The following is a 7,583-nucleotide window of genomic DNA, read 5'->3' on the forward strand; positions in this document are numbered from 1 at the left end:
TGCTGACAGCTCAGAGCCTGGAGCCTGCTTTGGATTCTGTGTCTCCCTCTCTCTCTGTCCCTCCCCTGCTTACCCTCTGTCTCTCAAAAATAAATAAACATTTAAAAAAAGATAAAAGAAAAAGAAAGTCAATGTCATCTTAACATTCCACTTTGAGAAGTTCTGAGCTCCTTGAAAAAGGTTACAGAACCCAGGTATTTGAGGCCAGTAACATAAGCTCTCAGCTCTGAAACTCCAGCCTGTAGCTATTAAAGTCATTCACTGTGGAAAAGCAACCTCCTCCCAGGGAAAGCAAGTGTTTGTTCAAGAAACACGTACACGAAAGCTACTCGGTGCTGGGTGCTGCAGGGGAGGAATGAAGAAATAAACAAACAGTGGACCCTGCTCTTGACGGTTTTTCAGACTAAAAGGTCAAATTTCCTAGTTGCAAAAATCAGAAGCCAAGTCTGGCTACTTTAAGCAGAAAATAGACTTATTAAAGAATATTCGTGAAATCACAAAATTTCTGGGAAGCTACACAGCTAGAAATCACACCCCAAAACGCTTTGCAGAACTGGTTCTCCTGTCTACACAGACATGCAGCTTTAACTGACGACCTCAGAGGCTCCCATCAGGATCTTTGGCTGCCACTCCCTCTGAGACTCCGGAAGATACAAGCCACCTTTGCCAGAATGGATTCCCCCAGTGCTCATGGCTTTGCAGCACTAGCTTCTGAATGCTCATGTGTGGTTGGTGGTCTGGGTCACGTGCTGTGCCCTAGCTGCAAGGGACCCGGGGACAGTGAGGCCATCCCTCCCGCGATAGGATGTGGGGGTTTGTAAAACAGAGAATTTTCCGGATGCAGGAAGGATGTGAAAGGTCCTGGGTGGCCACAAAACTCATAAATGTTCATGACGAGGTGAAAAACATGCATTTGAATTCATACACTAAAGGAGTAAGTGCTTTATGAACTATATGAACAAAGAGTTGTAGAGATACAGCGGACAGAGAAATAAAACTTAATAAGGCTGGTCAGCAAAGGCCGATCTTCACCAAGATTCACTGAGAATCACCAGGGAATCCCTGCCTCTCCCATCCATCTACCGCAATCATTCTGCCCACATTTTCCATCTTGTCCTCTGAGTCATAAAGGACGAGTAAGAACTTCCTGGAGAAAGATCCTGAGGAGGCGCACTGCACAGAGAAGCAGGCAGGTGCAAAGTCCCAGGAGTGGAAAGCCCTGGTCTGCTGAAAGGGTCCACGTGGTGAAGGTGAAGGCTGTGTGTCAGCAGTGAGCAGGAGAGGGGCTGAGAGGGACAGGTGAAGAGCAGGTCACAAAAGGCTTTGTATGAAAGGTAGGAAGTGGGGACTTTGCATAAAAAAGTCATTGCCTGTCATGTAAGGATGGGGGTGGTAAGATCCTCTTGCTTTTAAGAAGTAAACAGTACAACATGCAGCGTAGATTGGATAGGAAAGAACACGAGAGAGAAAGAGATCAGAGGTGGTGCAAATGACACATGAGCACGATGCTAACCTGAATCCAGGCAGCGGCAGCAGGAATGAAGGGGAAGTTGGAGCTGGGAAATACGTCTACAGTGGATACATCCAATGGAAACCCAAACTATAGGTCTAGAGACACAGAGTCAGGAATCATTAGCATTTAGATGGTAGTCAGTACAATAAGAGAGGGCAAAGGGGATGAGCAGAGGATGACGGGAAACTCGCACATTTAAGCATTAGAATGCCCAAGTCTGGTTCCCAATCCTAGCACCAGGCCAAAAGGCAGGATGTACCCAGGGCATAAGGCGCCGCACAGGGTATCAATGGAAAGAGGGAGATATAGATCCAAGCTTCCTAGTGCTGTTTGTCTGGTTGAAGTGCAGAGAAGGCATGTGGGTTTTTGGCTACTTGACATCAGTTTCCTCTTCTCACTGGAAAGATGCCTGATTTCTTTTGGGGGAATTATCTCTCACCCATTGTATGCAGTCTTGGGAGTGAACAATCAAGGTGTCCCGTCCAGCCTGAGCTAAGGGTGGGGCATGAGGCCCCAGGGCAATATCGCTCTCTTTAAGGATTTTGTATCTTGAACAAAGAAAAGCTAGGTTGGAAAGAAGAGTTTGGAGTTGATTCAATCCAGCAACATCTCCCTCAGGAGACGGTCCATCAGTCCCTGATGCGTGGAGTCCTCAGCTGCCCTTGCTGAGTCCTTCTGCAAGCCTGCTTTCCAGTTCTGTGAACTCAATGAGACTCTTCAATCGAATTTCTCTTCTGCTTAGGACAGCTAGAATCTGCGGCTTGTAATCGAAGAACCCCAACCAACTCACAGAGTGCTAAACACTCATGGGAACTCTAGTTAAGAATCCTTACAAACCACTCTCCCCACAGGGGCAAAGTCATTACAAAAAAGGAATAGGGCTCTCATGCAAACCAGAACAGGGGACAGGACACTCCAATTCTAGCTGTGATTCCACCTTATTTACTGCAAAGACCTTGGATGGGTCCCTTTCCTCTCTGCTCCTTGGTGCCCTTATGTGCAAATCACAGTGCTGGGTTGACACTTGGTGTCCAGGGATGTGCTGGTGACCTGATTCTCCAAACACACACACAAACACACACACAAGTGCTTGGTGATTTCTGTGATGTAAATACTTGCCCCATGGTCGATTTCAACCTATGGTTTAACAATCAGCTTGCAAATTTCCTGGAAATGTTGTTTTTGACATCAGGTACAGGCTGGCTCTGGCATATGGCTGTTGGTGTCCCTTCCACAGCTGGCTTCTGGTATGTGCCCCTCTAAGCTAGGAAGCTGATAGGCTAAGTATCTGGCTTTTGCTGAAAGGAGAAAGTGTAAGGCAGCATTCTCAAACTCAGAATCACCTAAGGAGCTTGTTACAATGCAAATGCCCATAGGCCACCATCAGACACTCTGAATTAATTGGAAGGGGCAGAGGGGCTCCCAGAAACCTGCACTGTTTTTTTTTTTAATTTTTTTTTAACGTTTATTTATTTTTGAGACAGAGAGAGACAGAGCATGAACGGGGGAGAGGCAGAGAGAGAGGGAGACACAGAATCGGAAGCAGACTCCAGGCTTTGAGTCATCAGCCCAGAGCCCAACGCGGGGCTCGAACTCACGGACTGTGAGATCGTGACCTGAGTTGAAGTCGGACGCTTAACCGACTGAGCCACCCAGGTGCCCTGAAACCTGCACTGTTAACACACTCCCCAGACGATTCTTATGCAGGAGGTCCATACTCTGACATCGGCTGGGAAAGTGGAAGGGAATATGAAGGAGGGATGCTAACTTGAATCCAGGCAGTGGCAGAGTGAGTGACGGGGAATGGGGAGGGAGGATTGTGGAGGAAATGATAACCCAGACCACAGACACACTGGGATGTGGAGGCGGAGGGAGGGGTTGGAGGGAGGGAAGGCAGGAAATATTCTCAACTAAACATCCAGACTCAGAGGGCTCTGTAGAGTGCCATGTACCACGGCTTTTAATCGGATTTGGTGAAGCCGGTGGTGATGATGATGATGATGGCGATAATGGAGGGCAGTAGGCTTTGTTAACCAGCCTTACAGGGCTGGTAGGAAGCAGAGCCATCTGGTGCATAGTCGGTACATTACAGAATCTATTTTGCTTTCACTAGTGCTACTCAGCCAAATTTATATCTGTTTCTGGCTGCAAAACTTGCCTGGTATTAGACTAAGCCCTGAGCTCTGAGCAGGAAGAATCCCACGCCAAGGACGTGATCGGTTTGTCCCGAGCCCAGAGCAAGTCTGTATTTCTGCACCTTCTTCGAATGTGAGCCCTTGCTTTAGAGGGTAGGAGCCCAGGAACATCTCCAGATGAGTGACTGTGTTCGTGTGGCCAAGCCTCTGTCTCCTCCCGAAGGAGAGGCAGCTTTGGTCCCAACCTCACTGCTTTTTCACATCTCGGTCCTGATAGTCCATGGCTTCTGGGGGGCAGGGACGAGGCCTTGTTCAGCTCTTCACCCCAGCATCCGTTCCTGGGAGCACTCAATGAGTATCTGTCTGCTTAGTCAGACAGAAGGACGACACAGGCAGATGATGGTAACCCACACAGACTGGGAGATGCCACTGGGGCTGCCCTGACAGACAGATGCAGACCGAAGAAAAGTAATGGACAGATGGCTGAAGATTAGGGGTCCAAATACCCAGAAACCTACCCTTCTTGAGGAGGAAATTGAATCTCCTTAAAGCTACACAGTGAATTAAGAACAATACATTTTGTTAAAGGCTGACTAATCCTCCTGCCTGCAGTGATCACTCCCCAAAACAGAAGAAAACAAGACAACTTGCTGGAAAGTTGGGGCGGGGAGGTACAGGCTGGTATAACACATTGTTGGGACCGACAAGGCCTTGTCTCTTCTGAGTCTTTCGGTTATTCCCCCCACCCACAAACTGTTCCCAGGCACACGGACAGAATTTCTCTTCGTGGTGTTGCAACACAGGTCATGACAAAACCTCCCCTGGACCCCAGAGTGACACTTCAAGTATCACACACCTGACGTCCCGCATTTAAAATTCCTCATCAGAAGTCCTTCCTTCCACCCTGACATCCCAGACGCAGCTCTCAGCCCTTCAGCCCTGCTTGCCTTGCGTCCCCACAGCTCAGCTCAGACAGATGAAGTGCTGGATAAAACCTCTCAGTGCACAGGGCAGGACCTTGTCTTTGTGTCTCATAAAATGCTGTGTATACCTGCAGTGCTTTGTAAATAATAAATGGCCATAATAAAGACGCTGCCTCTTCGAGGTCAGGAGCACATGTTTGCAGAAAAACAGCCACCCACCAGGTCCAGCCCTGCCTGATGCAGCTATCGCCACGGCCCAAAGATGCACTGCCTGGAGATTTCCAAAGGGACGTGTGGCCCGGAAACTTGGGGTTCTGAACAGTATAAAAGGCAAACGCCAGGGTTCCTTGGCCAAGGGAGGCCAGGGAGCAGCCTGCTGACACATATGTACTAGAAAAATAAACACACCATGGAAATAAATGCAAGATGTCGTTATTCAAGTTTTAGTGTCCTGCTTCGTCTGGGCTTTACAAATTACAATAGCACAGACCTTTTTGGCCAAGTACATAATAATAATTTAGTATCGAAAGAGAGATTGACTGGTAATAACAGGTATTATTACTATAATAATGACTTGCCAACTTAGTACAAAAGAGAAGGGAGACCTCTTTCCAAAGGGGTGAGCAAACTCAAGGAGGCTCTCATTAGGGGAACTATGGCAAGGGCAGGGACACGGTTAACACCTGGCCACTCACTATGGTGACCCCACGCCACTGACACCGGGAACAGGTAGGATAAAACACCGGCTACACCCCCCTGGTCTCTCACTGCAGCTAAGACATGACAGTCCATTTTGGAAAATGTGCAGCTAAACTCTCCCTTCCTTATCTCCTGTTGCAGGGCATTATGAGGGCAAGTAAAGCTCTGTTGTGATGTGCCCATCTATTAGATATTTTAGCTGCAGAAACTCAGAGCACGTTCATAATAATAGCGTGTACTTGGGAAAGAAATGCACCAGGCTAAGTGTCAGGCACGGTGCAACCAACAGCTCACGCAATCCTCCCCACCCACCCCAAGAAGTAAATCCTGCATTATCCTTGAGACTTGTGAACTGAGGCTCAGGGTCTAGGTCCAGTGTGGTTGGGATTCAAATAGTCTTGTACTTGAACCCAGAGCCCAAGGTCTCAACCACTATGCACTATGATCTACTACCTCTACTGCAAGTTGGGAAATTTTCAGTGGAAATGTTCACCTCTAGTCAGAAGGGAATAACTTGCAATCATCCAAACTGATGGAAAGGACAGGGGTGGTAACCCTGACTATGCAGGAAGTCATTGAGATTTGGCTCCGGACCACCTAACTGGGATAGTTTATAGCAGATTTGCTTCTGAATGATGTTTTCACATGGCAAGTATTAAAAATAGCCCCTGGTCTCTGAGAATACTCTGAGTGGAAGAGGCAATGACTCTGAGGGGGGGGGGGGACAGAAATAAGGGACTGCTGTGGCATGAAAATTTTATCCCACATAATCCGCAAAGCTGATCATCAAAGTTGATTAGATTTGCTCTTTCTAATTAGGAGAGCTGTATGGTTGTAGCTCCTCCATACCACTGAGACTTTGTTTAAAAAAAAAAAAATTCTTAATCTTTAAATGAGGAAAGTGGAGGGAAATTAGAAGGATAGATGCTTCAAGGTTCTTTTGTCTTGGCCTGACCATCTGCCTTAGACTCGATTTATTCCAGATTGCAAGTCCCATGAGCCATAGTAATGAGCAGGCAGGGAGAAGGTCTCAGTCCAAGGCTTGCTCTGGACTAAAGCTACTGCCTCACAAATAACTCACTCACTAATTTTTTTTTTTTTTTTTTTTTTTAGAGACAGAGCACGAGTGGGGAAGAGGGGCAAAAGGAGAAAGAGAGAGAATCTTTTTTTTTTTTAATGTTTATTGATTTATTTTGAGAGAGGGACAGCACGAGCAGAGGTAGGGGCAGAGGGACAGGGAGACAGAGAATCCCAAGCAGGCTTTGTATTGACAGCGAATAACCCCACGTGGGGATTGAACCCACAAACCATGAGATCATGACCTGAGCCGAAATCAAGAGTCAGATGCTCAACTGACTGAGCCACCCAGGCGCCCCGGGAGAGAGACTTTTAAGCAGACTCCATGCTCAGCACAGAGTCTGATACGGGGCTTGATCCCATAACTCTGGGATCAGGACCCGAGCCAAAATTTAGAGTTGGACGCTCAACCAACTCAGCCACCCAGGCAACCCGGGAGAACTTTTTAAAAACCAATGCTAACAATGCGGCCGTTTCAGTTTCCTTTGGTTTGTTTTAAAATTAAATATTTTAAAATTAAATGTTTTAAAATATTGGGGCGCCCGGGTGGTTCAGTCGGTTAAGCGTCCGACTTCAGCTCAGGTCACGATCTCGCGGTCCGTGAGTTCGAGCCCCGCTTCGGGCTCTGGGCTGATGACTCAGAGCCTGGAGCCTGCTTCCAATTCTGTGTCTCCCTCTCTCTCTGCCTCTCCCCCGTTCATGCTCTGTCTCTCTCTGTCTCAAAAATAAATAAACATTAAAAAAAATTTTTTTAAATGTTTTAAAACATTTAATTTTAAAACAAGTCAAGTCTCAGGCACTACACCAACAGGGAGATGAAACAAGTGCCTGCCGCCCTCCGTTGATGTATCTTCACTCCTGTGATGGCTCCTGTTTGCCAGGTCACGGATGGGAGGAAATTCGCTCTTTGTGGAGGTGCCATCTAGGGGCAGGAAGGGGCTGGAGGGGCCTTCCCCGAGAACTGGGACAGAGCAATGATAGCTGGCTGGGTCACGGCTGCACGCTAGCTTCCTGGAGCTGAGGGTCCCTGTCATCCAGAGAAGCATCGTGGAAAGGGATCAGCCCAGATAACTCTCGGCAGCTTCAACAGTATTTCCACTGAGAAGCTTTTCCTCAAGCCAAACTCCCCTGTACAGAGGCATTCCAAAGAAATGCAAATGAAGTAAATAAATGAAAAGAAGTTGGACTTCACAAGTCATCAAGAAAGTACATATTAAACCAATAAATCAATACTGA

The sequence above is a fragment of the Acinonyx jubatus genome, chromosome C1, assembly GCF_027475565.1.
Source record: "Acinonyx jubatus isolate Ajub_Pintada_27869175 chromosome C1, VMU_Ajub_asm_v1.0, whole genome shotgun sequence".
Taxonomy (NCBI): domain Eukaryota; kingdom Metazoa; phylum Chordata; class Mammalia; order Carnivora; family Felidae; genus Acinonyx; species Acinonyx jubatus.